Source organism: Anolis carolinensis, chromosome 4 (genome assembly GCF_035594765.1).
Source record: "Anolis carolinensis isolate JA03-04 chromosome 4, rAnoCar3.1.pri, whole genome shotgun sequence".
NCBI classification, from domain to species: Eukaryota; Metazoa; Chordata; class Lepidosauria; order Squamata; family Dactyloidae; genus Anolis; species Anolis carolinensis.
The window spans coordinates 129,336,330-129,351,630 of NC_085844.1; the positions used below are offsets into that span (position 1 = coordinate 129,336,330).

Here is a 15,301-nt window from a genome sequence, read left to right on the forward strand (position 1 = left end):
TCAAGCTTTTTGCGAATTGTCTGGATGCGTTCTTATGAAGTACCGTAGCTTATATATTCAGAATAAAAGGGAAACAATTCATTGATGTGAAATTGTGAAAGAATGAATCGTCGAAGTTGTAAGATGTTTAGACCCCAATAATATTCCAAGGGACAAACAACTGCCTCTTTTGAGGAGAACTATAACTGATCAGCAGCACCTTAATAGAAAAGCCGCATGCAATACTTCAAAAGGAAAACATATATTTTTAAATCGCTTTGAACAAATTCTCTTATATTACTAAAAGGGTGAAGGTTTGATTCTTCATTTGGGTCATAACAGAAGATTTTGTTTGCTACAAAAAGTTACACCCTTTGGGCGCTCTTGGCAACAGAACACGGGGAAGAGGTATCCTCAAGATAAATGTCATGAAGTTAGACTGAATTTAGTAAATTTAATGAATACAGATGGTGCACCTTATATGACAGGAAAATATGAATGATTTACTATTCAGATAAAAAAAGTATTAATGGATCCAGATGCTCTCATTTCTTTTACTGCATGCACTCTTTGCTAAAGTGACACTTTGCAACAAGTTATAAGTATTGCTAACTACATTTGAGCAAATGCTACATGGCATCATCAGTTTCGTAACATGCTAAAGTTGAACACTGTGAGATTCCTATGGGATTGCCTCCCATCTTCTCTCCCCAATGCCAAGCATTCTTCAATTAATTATAAATTATTGAGGACTCTAACATAAATTACTATTTGATGAGAACAGTTATTGTTAGAGGAACAGCCTATTTAATTATTGCTATTCATTGTTACAAATTGCTTACCAAAACCAAAATCAAATATAAAAAGCATTATCTTAAATGGCTCACTGACGTAGTTGTCAGTCTCTCAGATCATACAAATAACCTTGCACCAGGAATATTCTCCTCCTGCCAGAGTATTTATACCATCTATATCATTCTAGCCTGAGGAATTTTATCGCAAATTAAGAGCTAAAGTGTGATAAAATGCCAACATAGTCTACTGCCATTAGTGTCCTGATTTCTTAGCAAATATGTGCATACTTTATTTTACTGTTTGGAACCCACACAATTGTAGAACACAATGACAAAAATAAAAGATGTTTATTCCCCTAAACCCAGTTAAGTGTTAAAATGGTCAAAATATTAATTTCCAGAAGAAAGGAAGTAAAGAGTGGAGAGCATAGAAGAAATGACTAGGAAGGAAAATATTTAAAAGGAATGACAAGTAGAAGATACTATGGCAAAATCTACCAAATAAGTAAAAAAAAAGAAGACAATGACAGAAGAAACGTTGAAGAACTAGGGAGAAGATTTTTGCCAGAAACTAGAAACTGGCTGAATATAGTAATTATAAAACAGTCATTTGTTATTTAAAAGCTTATGCTTGATCAACTGTGCAGTCATAAATATTTAAATAGGATTTTGTTTTGTTTTGTTGGCTACTGAATAAAATTGATGATGATGTACACATTAAATATGGTCAACCGGATTAAGATTGAAGATTATGGGGGCCCAGAAATACTGGTGTTTTTTCTAACTACCATCAATGTAGAGGCCCGATTGTATTGTTTAGAATTTGAAACTGATTTTCAGCAGAGACAACTTCTATCGATTTAATTTGACTATCATAGTAAATTAAAGGAACAGGTGTTTTTCTTTTTCACAATAGCTAGTTAATAGCTGCCTGAGACTGGAAGAGTATGTAAGAACAGATGGTAAGGATTTCAGCAAAAGGACAGATGCTTTCATATCAGAGAGCTCGGAGGATAAATCGCTAGAATTCTTGTGGCAGACACAATCGTCACTTTGTTTACTTAAATGGTGAGCACTTACTGTGCCTCAATGGAAAGAGCTGTTGTCTTGGGGACCTTACTTTCCTTCAAACTTAATAAATCCGATTATATGTGATTAGAGTAGTCCCTTATCCACAGGGTATGTATCCTCAGAGATGCATTATCTGCAGGCTTCATTAAAATATAATAACTGAACTTCACAACACACATTTGCCTGACAGCTCTCAGTTGTTTTATCTGCAGGACATTCTTCACACAGAAATAACAGAGGGCTAATCTGCCTGTCATACCTTCTAGGAAGAACTATATTCATAGCTGCTATGTAAAAAGTTGTTTAGACATGTATTTGATACCATGGATAGACCAGTTATTGAGTTCACTGGGAGCGGATACGTGCATGCAGGGTCGTAGCTAGAAAAAAATTTCGGGAGGGGTTTTGAAAATTTCGGGGGGGGGGGGGTTGAACCCCTAGCACATACCCCTCCGCGCTACAAACCTGTCAATATCTGCTTGAGATAGTGCCTGGAGGGACTCTTAATGTTTTGCATCTCATAGACTTAGCATGGGGATTTGGTTAACCAGTTAAAATTCATGAGTAAACAAGATTTTTTTATAACTTGAAAAATTTCGGGGGGGGGGGGGGGTTGAACCCCTAACCCCCCCCCCCCTCGCTACAGGCCTGCGTGCATGTACATCAATAAGTTGAAGTTATTAGAAATCAAGTATCTGTGACATTAATATTAAAGCATAATTCACCACTCAATATGCTGATGTGTCATGTATTGCTTTAGCTACTACATTCTTGGTAGAGAATACAACATATAATTAGATACATAGAAAAGACATCATTTCTAGATGGAATTCTTGAGGTTTCTAGTTTATTAGTCATCCCTTTTGAATAGCATATATCTCTCAAAACTGCACCTGAAGTGACAAGTGCATACAAATATAAGCACAGATACATAAATTTTTATATACAGTACTGTATTATAATAAGGAATTACCAAGTGGTGCTGTCCAACAGAGCTGGATTTCTGATATTGGATTTTTAAAGGCATTTACTTGGGGGAATCCTGGGAAGACAAAAAGAGAATAACATGAAAATTAATCAACAAATATTGAACAATTATCAGGCTAAATCCAAGCAATCCTGTGTCTACTATGGTAGTGGAGCTGAATATCAGGTTGCTGTGCACTGGAATGTTATTATTTTTTCCTGTTGTTGCAATTGTTGTTTTGAAGATGTTTTTAAGATATTTTTAAATTGTTAGATTTTAGCCTGTTCTTGTAAGCCACCCCAAGCCCTAGGGGAGTGGCGGCATATAAGTTTGAAAAATAAATAAATAAATAAATAAATAAATTGCAAGCAAACCTTTGACATCCCGAGGACGGTTATTTATACAAAAGCTCTGTATCTTTTCTTTGAGGTAATGGGAACAAAGAATTCTTGCACGCTTGGTCTATGGTAGATTACTTACACATGCAAGCCATGACTTGGTGCTACAGTTATCAATTGTATAGGAGAGTGCAATAGCTCAGCGTTGAAGCATCTTTCTAGAAGGTCCCGGGTTCAGTGTTGGGTTCAGGTTAACATTTCCTTTCTATGTGTGCATGCCAATAGAATGAACAGGGCTTATTTTCAGCAACATTGACAGCAAACTGGACACATCTAAGCAAATGCCAGACTCTCCGATTAAGATCAAAAGAAATCAAAGATACTCCACATTATCTGCTTTGAACTGGATTATTTAAGTCTACACTGCCATATAATCCAGTTCAACCAGATAATCTGGATTTTATATGGCAGTGTAGAACAGGCTTCTGTGTGGTTGTCCTAAGTATACACATAATAAAATATATACAGATTTCAGCCAGGAAATCAGAAGACGTTGACTTCTTGGAATGAGAGCAATGACAAATTTCAACAAAATAGTGAAGGGGAGACATCCCACTGGCAATGAAGATTGCATTGTTATTTATTTATTTAATATACCGCTCTTCTCCCCTAGGGGGACCCAGAGCGGTCCTACACAATGGCAGAATTAAATGCCACATATAATACATATAATAATAATATATTGGGCCCCTGGTGGTGGCGCAGTGTGTTAAAGCGTTGAGCTGCTGAACTTGCAGACCGAAAGGTCCCAAGTTCAAGTTCCGGGAGCGGAATGAGCGCCCGCTGTTAGTCCCAGCTCCTGCCAACCTAGCAGTTCAAAAACATGCAAATATGAGATCAATAGGTACCGCTCCGGTGGGAAGGTAATGGTGCTCCATGCAGTCATGCCGGCCACATGACCTTGGAGGTGTCTACGGACAACTCCGGCTCTTCGGCTTAGAAATGGAGATGAGCACCAATCCCCAGTCAGACACGACTAGACTTAATGTCAGGGAAAAACCTTTACCTTTACTTAATAAATACAACAAATGAATATAATAATGTATCATATAGGGCGCTATATAGTCTTTTAATTTATTTATTAATGTTGTATTCTATTGTGCTATTTTGTTGTATTAATTGATATATGATTATTGCCTTTTAATATCATTTATTTTATTTGTTGTAAGCTACCCTGAGTCCCTTCTGGGAGAGGGGGAGGCATAGAAATAAATTTTATTATATATTATTAATAATTAAGAATAAATATATTTCTTAAATATATATACGTAATACAGTAGAGTCTCACTTATCCAACACTCGCTTATCCAACGTTCTGGATTATCCAACACATTTTTGTAGTCAATGTTTTCAATATATCGTGATATTTTGGTGCTAAATTCGTAAATACAGTAATTACTACATAGCATTAATGTGTAATGAACTACTTTTTCTGTCAAATTTGTTGTATAACATGATGTTTTGGTGCTTAATTTGTAAAATCATAACCTATTTTGATTTTTAATAGGCTTTTTCTTAATCTCTCCTTATTATCCAACATATTCGCTTATCCAACGTTCTGCCGGCCCGTTTATGTTGGATAAGTGAGACTCTACTGTAATAGCATAAATATAACAATGATAGCATTCAACAGAATGTTTCCATGTCAGTTTAAGTGGAATGAGAGTGCAATGTGAGAGGAGCCCATTGGAGGCAGGGCAACTCCCGCCCTTTCCTCTCTCCCGCCCTCGCCTCGCGCCCGTTCGTTTCCACACACAGGCGTTTGGGACTCCCTCGCTTCGCGCCTGCGCAGTTCCTTTTTTTCCCTATCAAGCAGAATTCCAAGCCAAAGGAGCCGTGTGCGCATGCGCCCTGCGTCCTCCTTCCCCTCTCCTCTCCAAAGCGTTTGTGTGTGTGTTTGTGAGGGAGGGAGGGAAGGAGGCTCCTCCTCGTTCCCCTCCTCCGCCCCTCCCGACGGAGGGAAAGCGGCACGAAAGCGGCAGAGGCGGTAGTCCGTTTCTTGGCAGCGCTTGGCGTCCCTCAGGTGAGTGAGGAAGTCGGAGGCACCGCTCTGAGCGACCCCGCCAGGCCCTCAGCGGGCCACCCCTTGAGAGGGTTTCTCGGCTTAACCGGCGTAGTGGCCTCGCGCTCCTTTGGCCGAGGGGCGCATGCGCGGGAGGGGAGGGAGGGGAGCAGAGGAAGGACCCTCCTCTAGGGCCTGGACTTCTGCTCTCTTCAGCAGCTGCACAGAGCAGCGCATTCCCCATTGAGACAGCCAACTGCCGCCTCCAAGTACCATACCTGTGGACAGGAGTGAACTGTTCAACAAAAACTAGGTTGTCTAAGTTTAGAATGGAAGAGTAAGACAACCCTAGAAACAGAACTGGACCAAATAATAAAATGAAAAGGAGAGAAGGGGAAAGGAATCACGGGATTCATATACAAAATAACCATGGGAAAACAATACAATAGTTATTTATTTACTGCATTTTTACTCTGCTCTGTCTCACCCCGAAGGGGACTCGGAGCAGCTTCCAGTTTGGCAATAATTCAATTCCACATTGCAATATGAAAGCATACAACGACACAATACATTAAGCATTAAAATCAGAAAATAAAACATAAATACAATTTTAAAAACTTAAAAACATAGCACCGAGTCCCTAAATCGTAGTCCAAGCTGATTCGTATATTGACTCCGTGGTTGTATGTCGCATTGTGGTTGTACTACTCCCCAAATGCATGGTTCCACAGCCAAGTTTTAACTTTCTGTCTGAAAACCAGGAGGGAGGGAACCGATCTAATATCGATGGGGAGAGTTTTGGAGTCAAGGAGCTACTACTGAGAAGGCCCTGTTCCTCTCCCCCACCAGGCACACCTGCGTAGGAGGTGGGACGGACAGCAGGGCCTCCTCAGCAGATCTTAACGTACGAGCTGGTTCATAGGGGGAGATACATTCAGACAGATAAGATGGGCCAGAAAAATACCCTGAAAGAAGTCTGGAAGGAGAAACTAATTTGCAGCGAGAAAGAAATAAACAATCGGATAAAATCAAGTGATAAAATAAAACATTTAAAAGATTAAGGAAATGCAACGGAAAATACTGACAAAATGGTATAGAACTCCTGTGCAATTGGCTTATATAGCCCCCCCCCCCCCCCCCCACACACACAGTTGAATAAAATCCCACATTTTCTGCTTTGAACTAGAATATATGGTAGTGTGGACTCAGCCCAGCTTAAAGCAGATACTGTGGGATTTTCTGCCTTGATATTCTGGGTTACAGTATAGGGCTGTGTGGAAGGGTCCTCTGGCAATCTGACCTCATCACATTGAGAAATTTCTCTTTGGTGGGACACTTCAGCTTCTTTCCAAGCATGAAGAGATACAGAGCTCATCACATGTTCCAGGGTTAAAAAGTGGCCGAAATGTCCTGAAAGGAGGGAATGCTGAACAAGGGCTGGTAATCATGTTCAGAGCTCCTACCTCTTATTGTGCTTTACTCCCATCTTTACAACTGATAATCAGGTGGTATGGGAAACAAAGTTTCCCGTCCTGTTTCATTGCCCAACCATCAGCAGTCTCTTGTATCCTGTGGGGTTTGGTGCAGAATAATAGGATTCCATGGAAAGCAATGCTTTTAAACTTGAGCACTGTCTCTTGTATCCTATGGAGATTGATGCAGAATAATAGGATCCCATGGAAAGCAATGGTTTTAACCTGGAACGTCTCTTGTATCCAATGTAGTTTGATGCAGAAACATAGGCTCCCATGGAAAGAATTGTTTTAACCTGGATAGCCTTTTGTATCCTATGGGTTTTGGTGCAGAACAATAGGATCCTATGGAAAAAACAGGTTTTAAACTGGTGTCAGCCTCCTTTAATGTAAAGGGCTTTGAGCGGGGCAAGGGATCTCTTGGTGTTCAGTTTCTGTTGTTTCTTTTGATTAAAAAAAGTAATACTGATCTTGTGATTAATGTAAGATGAATGTATTGCCAGCTCTTAAATTTCCACTCCAAACGGGGAGATTCTCTCCCATAAAGGGACAATTCTCTCCCTTAAAGGGATGGTCACCCATGCTTTTTCCTCTCAGTGTGATGAGGTGGTTAGAGACCCTACAGTGTGAGTGCATACTTATCCAGCCATTCACTTGGACAGCCTATTGTATGATAAAGTGGCCAAGGAAAACCATTTATTCGGGATACACAGGCTTGTGTCACACCCACTGTTATCTCTTGCCCTGGGCAACTTTTTGGCCTTGCATTGTTTCCAAACAAACATAGTCTAGTCCCTACCTTGTGTGTGTGCACGCGCAGTTATCCACCCATCTACTAGTAGTAGTTTGAAAATGTGGGCTTGAGGCCGTGAATGATTAGTATTGTGTATGTATATCCTGCTTTTCTCTCCATACGGAGATTCAAAGCAGCTCACAACTAAAAACATTGCAATACAACTTAAAATATACAAATATACAAGTATTAAATCAGTATTAAACATCAATAAAAGTATATAAAATCATTATAGCCCCAGACGATCTTAAAAACCTTCTTCTTTAAAAGCCTGCCTGAATAAAAAGGTTATAGCTTGCTGCCAGAAGGAGAACAGGGAGGGGCTGTTCTGGCTTCCCTGGGCAGGGAGTTCCATAGTGGAGGGGCAGCCACCAAGAAGGAAGGCCCACTCTCTCGTTCCCACCAACCGAGCTTGAGATGGAGGTGGGACCAGGAGAAGGCTCTCTCTTGAAGATCTCAGAGCTCGGGCAGGTTCATACAAGGGTATGCAGTCGGCCAAATAGCCTGGACCTGAACCGTTTAGGGCTTTAAATGTTATAACCAGCACTTTGAATTGTGCCCAGAAACATATTGGCAGCCAGTGGAGCTGCTTCAACTGGGGGATTGTCTGCTCCCTATAGCCAGCCCCAGTTATCAACCTGGCTGCAGCTCTTTGGAGCAACTGAAGTTTCTCAGCACTTTTCAGAGGCAGCCCTATGTAGAGCACTTTAAAGAGGCAGCCCCATGTAAAGCAATATATAGTAATCCAGATGGGATTTAACTAAGGCAGGGAGCACTGTGGCCAGATCTGGCTTCTCAAGGAACAAGCACAGTTGGCACACAAGTTTTAATTGTACAAAGGCCCTCCAGGCCACTGCCAAGACCTGGGCCTCCAGGTTCAGTACCAAGTCCAGGAGGACCCTCTGTGAATTCTTTTACATGTCAGAGCAGACTGGTGGGTCTCCACCTATGACATTGTCCTGCTTCTTGCCTTGTTCTGGGTTGGGTAGAGAGCACCCTTTGGTTTTCATATTTATGAATATTCAGACATGCCCGGAGTCCTGTTCATGCTTCGTGACCTAACAGGTTGGCAAATTAGAACACTCCCCCTTTTCTTCCTTGCTTGACAATATAGGAGGTGGAGTAATCACCTGTTGTTTCCAAATTTAAAGCAACTGGAACTGTTGGTCTCATATTTGAGACTGGTGGAAGTGGTAGTTCTGCATTTGGAAATGTGCCTTCATCCTCACCTTAGTACTGAACTTAGTACTGAAAGACTTGCCATTTTTATGATTAAAAGTTCCAGCTTCTGTGCTTTAAGGATAGCTTCCAACTTCATGAAGCTTCATGTCATTCAGCTACAAGATAATTATTGGAGTTAGCAGTGACTCCCCCCCCCCTCTCAAAAATGTGTTAGGAAGACCAGTAGTTAGTTTCATTGGAATGTAACTTGGAAAGATTGTTAGGCTAGCCCTGCTCAGTTACTGCTCCTGCCAAGTGTTTCCCTTGTCACTACAGCTTGGCAGCTGTAGTGGGGGCAGATGGCACCCCTCCCCCAAAGGCAGGATGTACTGAAGAAGCCCATAGCTGATATCCGATACACAGCTTTAGCTGCATTACAGAACAAAAAACTAGTGAAAAGAATTCAATGTATGTTTTACTGTATAAGTTTTTGTTGGTTTAAGGGGTTTTTGAGCTGATTTTTTAAATTAAAATTTTAAGGGCATTCTCTACAATAGCTTCCCATGAACTTGATCTGGTGTCTTAGCACACTGTCGGAGATACAGGAAGGAACAGCATGAAAAACAATCTGCTGCACACAATTTGAAGTGTTCTTCACCTCAAGGAAAGGCCCCATATAATTTTACTTCATTTGATTTACTATTTAGATTTACTATCTAGATTTCCAAGATGTTGTAGAGGCAAGTGTCATCTTAAGGTCAGTAAATCTAAACTTAAGTAGGTGAGTGTCACAAAAAGAAAAAGTATTTGTTCAATATATTTCTTCAACAACAAAATCTCGTCCTGTCAAAAAGCTTATCCAGATCAATTTATCTGCATGGTCAAACAATCAAGGGAGTAAGGTAGATGGTAACAGAAGACTCATTTTTACAGAGAAGCTCTACTCTGCTCTCTGTTTACGATGAGTAAGCTGATTGGCTTTTTTAGGCTCTATGAAAATGAAGTCAAGAGAACCCTTCCTCTCTCAAAACCGGGAAAATAAGTATCACCGGGCTTTTTATTCATCTAGCCTGGCTTTTGGCTGGGGTACAGTTGAATAGATAAAGGAGGCGTATATCGGGAAATTGACATTCTGAATAAATTTTTATCTTTGGCACAATGAGCAGTATAGGAGAAGAGGGAGACTCCTCCCTAGACATGCAGTACTAATGCACTGGACTGATAAAAGACCAAATTTCCTTCTTCACTTCTCAGTGTGTTTTTACGTACAGAGTGGTAATTTCTAACGTTTAACCTTCATTTCAGTACAATATTCCCAATATGGCGGGGGGGGGGGTGTATTAGTGACTGAATGCATATACTTATTTTGTATCGGGGGAGGCATAATGTGGGCCACATGCATCACATGGAACCCTAGAGGTCTCTGAAAAACCTCCTGGTCCCCAAGAATTACAAAATGATTGACTTTGGGTTGGTGTTTTGTTTTCAACCATGCCAAGCTGCATAAAAAGGCATCAGTTTGCTCCCCAAATTCTCAAACAGACAAAAATGGATCAAAATAGCAAAATGTTGTCCAGAAGTGACATCACATTAGTTTGGGTGCATTAAAATATGCTGATAGGGTCCACCATGTAAACGCATGACATGTTTGTGGTTTGATTCATTTGCAAACAGTGTGACCCAATGCAATTACTAAGACTATATTGATGAAGAACACTGGAGTGTAGCTTTATTTCAGTGCCTTTTAAGCCTTCACCTCTTTCAAACTTCATGATTGTAACACTCTTGCTTAAAGTGCTTGTGCCTATACTATTTTCATACAGGAATGGAAGTGCACTAGTTTGGTGCAGCAGGCTTATGGCTGGGGTGATTGTGACATACAGTAGAGTCTCACTTATCCAACATAAATGGGCCGGCAGAATGTTGGATAAGCAAATATGTTGGATAATAAGGAGGGATTAAGGAAAAATCTATTAAACGTCAAATTAGGTTATGATTTTACAAATTAAGCACCAAAATATCATGTTATACAACAAATTTGACAGAAAAAGTAGTTCAGTACGCAGTAATGCTATGTAGTAATTACTGTATTTACGAATTTAGCACCAAAATATCATGATGTATTGAAAATATTGACTATAAAAATGCATTGGATAATCCAGAACGTTGGATAAGTGAGTGTTGGATAAGTGAGACTCTACTATATTAGCAAGTTTCAAAATATAAACAGAAATTTTCTCACTGGAGAAGGTTGATAAATGGGAAGTATAGTGCATATTTGTATGGAGGTCTTGGGGATTTGGTTAGGTTGCAGTTGATTTTGTGATTGAGATATGATGAAGGCAGAATTTTCCAGGCAGTGGGGAATTTTGCTGTACCACTACAATTCCTAACCACTGGACATACTGGCTTAAGCTTTTAGAAGTATAAGTCTACAGTATCTATTCATCATCCTAAGGGCCTCATCAAACTTGGGCATTTATCCACTTTTAATCCGGTTTCTGCCTCTTGCAGAATTCTGGGGCTTGTAGTTTGGTGAGGTCCGGGACCTGTTTGGCTGAGCTGTTTAAAGACTCCTCCCTAAAGTGGATTTAAAGTGGATCCAAACTCTAGTGTGATGAAGCCCTAAATATAGAGCATTCTAATTCTGCTGAAAGAACCGGTGGCTACTTGAAAGATTGGAATTGTATATATGTCTCTCAGTATAGCTCTGAAATATTTGTGTGGAAACTCTGGGAGTGGCTGTGGATAGTGTGAATAATGTCGAAATATGAGGGTATCATGAGATATGATTCCTAAAGTAAGATTGTAGCTTCGTATAATAGAATTGGCTTATATGTTTAATCTCTGAACTAGTACAGAATTAAAATGTATAATATTTGATAGCACTGACTCTCCCGGAACAATCTGTAAATACTTGCTACCTTTTCACAGGACTGTGACTTTGAGCATCCAATTTCACCAGAAACCAACATTTCCATGCAGCCAGCCAGTATTTCCTCAGGCTTGGGCAAGAGAAGTGGATTCTGGTGGGGGTGAGCTTACCATTTGTTGGGATTGCCCCTTGGTGGTATCCAGTTTTGGAGGAACATGAAGAGGAGGGACTGTTTTCTTGCTTCTTTGAAAGGAGAAGATTTTATTGCATTTTAACACCTACCTGTTGAAATCGTTTTTAGCCTACAAGGATGGTATTGCTTAATGCTCGTATGATTTTAAAAACAGTGAAATGTATTGAGTAGCCATTCTAGTGATATAGGGAAAAATAAGATATGACAAAGTAGGACAATTACATTATTTTGTGAAAATACATTGGTTGTCACCAAACTGTCCTCTCCTTCAGATTGTCTGAATAGCTATACTGTATTGGCAGTCCCCCCAAATTGAAACTTCTGGTGAATGCCAAGTCACTAACTGGCAAAACACAGCTTGATCCTGGATGAGCATGGTGACTTGACATAATCCTAGATAAGCATGCATTGTATGAGGTTGTGAATTTGTTCACCAGGATACTCTGTGCAGCAGCAAACAAGACTTGAGGGGATGAGACTGTAATCACAGTGCCCTGTCCTAGTTCTATCCTCCTTTCAAGGTGCCCTTCTCTACCTGAGTTAACTGAGCTTATTATAGGGTTGATGCTGGAGTCCCCTTGATTTGTAGTGCTAGGGGACCAACATCCAGGTATAAGATACCTTCTGATAAATAGTTTGGGTTTCATAAGCCTCCATGACAAACATGGGTCTCTTTCATGTGGCTGCACTTATTCTGCTTGGCATACTACGGACCTTGTGTTCTGCATTGTAGAGACTAATGATCATCTTGGCGTGAAGGCTTTTTTTTTTACAGTTCTGTTGTCATGGGCAGAACTTCTTAGTTACTGGAACTTGGAGCCCCTTAAGGCTCAATAAAAATGGTTTAACCTAGGAGGCCGATAGATTTCCTTATGGTCTCTGAGGATTTTTCTGTTGCTTTGGCAGGTGATTCTGTTGAAGATCTGGGTGACCGCTGGAGTGATCCTGGGGATACTTTCTCACGAGAGTAGAACTAAATCAGCTCCGCAGTTTTGTAGGCAACTGGTTGCAGTGAAATGAGTAAGATAGTGACTAGAGTGATCCTGACAGAAACTTAGATTGTGTTTGGCCAAACACATGCTAGAGCCTGTTTGCAGGCTTGTACCATGAGAGCTGCAAGAAAAGTTTTTATCTTTTTTCACTATTGTTTTTACCAAGAGCCATTCATTGGAGCTGTTTCTAGAGGCTAGGGTCTCTTATACCTTAGACCACAAGAGCTGGATCTGGTGGTGAACAATTTTGTTCTTGGATATGTATTATTTTTAGATACATTACAGTTTGGGTTCAGGTATGGTTATGGGACAGAAATGACCTGGATTGCCTTTCTGAACTAGACGGGGAGTATATCCTTGCTAGTTATTATAATGTTTGATAATAATAATAATAAGCTTTATTTATGAATTTTGTCCCCCTTGTTATTTAACGCAGACATGGAATTATTATTATTATTATTATTATTATTATTATTATTATTATTATTATTATAAACTTTATTTATATCCTGCCCTATCTCCCCATAGGGACTCAGGGCGGTTTACAACAAATCGGCAAACACTCAATGCCGTAAGATGCTACTAGAAGTATCTGGAATTTTGGAATTTAATGCGATCAATGTGCTGAAGACCCCCATCTTTCTTCTTTCCACTTTAATTCTGTGAACAGTTTTATACAATTTTAATCATAGGTTTTTGAATGTTTTTAGAGGTTTTGTCTGTATTTTTCTTTCTCTTCATTCTCTTCATAAATTTGGAAGATAGTATTCCTGCATGTAGAAGAGAAAAAGGACTGCAGTTTAACTGTGCAAGATGATAGTGAGCAAAGTCATTTTTGTAGTGATGACAATACAAGCTGTGTGAAACGGGCTACTTGCAGTGCAGAGGAATGTCAATTTCCCATTAAGTTTTTAATTTTTTACTCAGTTACAAGTATTGATGCTACCAAAATTAATAAATGGGATGTGTTAGGTTTATAATTCTAAAATGAATACACAATTCTTGTTTTGATCCAACAAATATTACTGTCTAATAAATAATTAAATAATTTAAAACTGGGAGTGCTTCAGAGTTAATTTGCCTTACCTGTGTAGACAGCATGACTAAGCAGCTAGACTCCACCATATCCTCCTTGTTATTGTAAGCATCATGCTGAGATAAATGAGCAGGCAGTTCTGTTTCCCCCCCTCCCCCAGCTTTTTTACTTCCTTAGTTGTCTCTAAGACTACATGTTGATCTAAATGCATGTAATTACATCCATTCAGAGATGTGTCGTGACACATAATGCCGTGATGTACAGAGTTGAAAAGAATACCATATTATGCATGGCATGCTCCTGGAATGTACTCTGATGGGTGCACATGTGCAGAAATGTGAAGGTACTTCAATATCCTGTAATAACATTACATTTTAAACTTTAGATTCATAACTTGATGTGAAAATTATGAATTTTAAAGCATCAGTTAACCCACTAGTCATTTGTTATGAAAGAAAGTAGTATTTGCAAATGAGAATGCTCATGATTACTTGATATTTAGAGAGCTGTGTGATAGCCCAGTTTTTGTTATCATGATAAATGTCCTTAAACAGACAAGGCAATATATATGTTGCCTTGGAGAGCCCTTTACAGGTTGTCCCTGAGTTTTAAACATCCGACTTACCAATGACTCCTAGTTAAGAACAGGGGTGAGACAACAGGAAGTGAGAGAAATCTACCTCACAGAAAGGAAATTCACACCCGAAAGGGTTATCATGGGGAAAAGGTGCCTCAACTGAAGTTTTATTGTCAATCTTTGTTTCTACAACAAGCCAAATTTTTCAAAATCCAATTCTCACAAGGACAGAAAATGAGGTGAAATTTTCTGAAACTGGCACAGACGGCAAAACAGACATCACAGCCTAGTTAACTTCCCTATGCTATCCAAAGTGTGTGTGTGTGTGTATGGCTGGAGTTACACGTGCAAAATGTACCTGTTCCGACTTACATACAAATTCAACTTAAGACCAAACCTGTAGAACCTATTTTGTTCGTAACTCAGAGACAGACTCTGTTTTTTTCTTCCTTATCATTGCACAGAGTGAATTTTGTAGTCTTCCTCTAGATCAGTATTTCCCAAACTCTAATCTTCCAGGTGTTCTGTATGTCAGCTTCCACAATCCCTGTTCATTAGTTAAGGGACCTAGGACTTCTGGGAACTGGAGTATTAAGAGTTTGGGAATCACCGCTCAAGATAATTAATTGTGCCAGTGTTTCACTTCTTTAAAGGCTTTGTTCCCCCCCCCCTCGACTTTATGGAAGTAAAGACTTTTATAGAATACATTAAATCGTGATTTGTTCAGGAAATTACTTAAACTGTGCTACTGTCCCATACAACTAATCCAGAGATTACACATGCAGTCAGTAGATGTACAGGCTCGAGCCTGCTGACCTAAAGTTGAGAGATTCATCATTTCTCCTCCACAATCTTATTTCAGGCAGAATAAGCTTAGCTATAGAAATCTTGAATTTTTTTTAAGAATTGGAGTGGGTTAATACATACTTGTACTGTATTACAGTGTTATTAAAACCTAGCCTTCTGTATGTTATGTTGATGATGTCTCAAT

At 39.6% G+C, this 15,301-nt stretch overlaps 1 protein-coding gene across 3 annotated transcripts in view; it reads left to right on the forward strand.

Moving 5' to 3' along the window:
- Nucleotides 1-5,046: 5,046 nt before the first annotated feature.
- Nucleotides 5,047-15,301, forward strand: part of ralgps2 (Ral GEF with PH domain and SH3 binding motif 2) — a 138,263-nt gene continuing 128,008 nt past the window's right edge. Inside the window, exons 1-2 of one of the 3 annotated variants that reach the window (XM_062977770.1) lie at nucleotides 5,047-5,232; nucleotides 11,572-11,672. The gene's annotated coding sequence lies outside the window, so the exon portion shown is untranslated. The remainder of the gene's footprint in view (nucleotides 5,233-11,571; nucleotides 11,673-15,301) is intronic. The other 2 variants (XM_062977768.1, XM_062977771.1) reach the window with 2 other exon arrangements.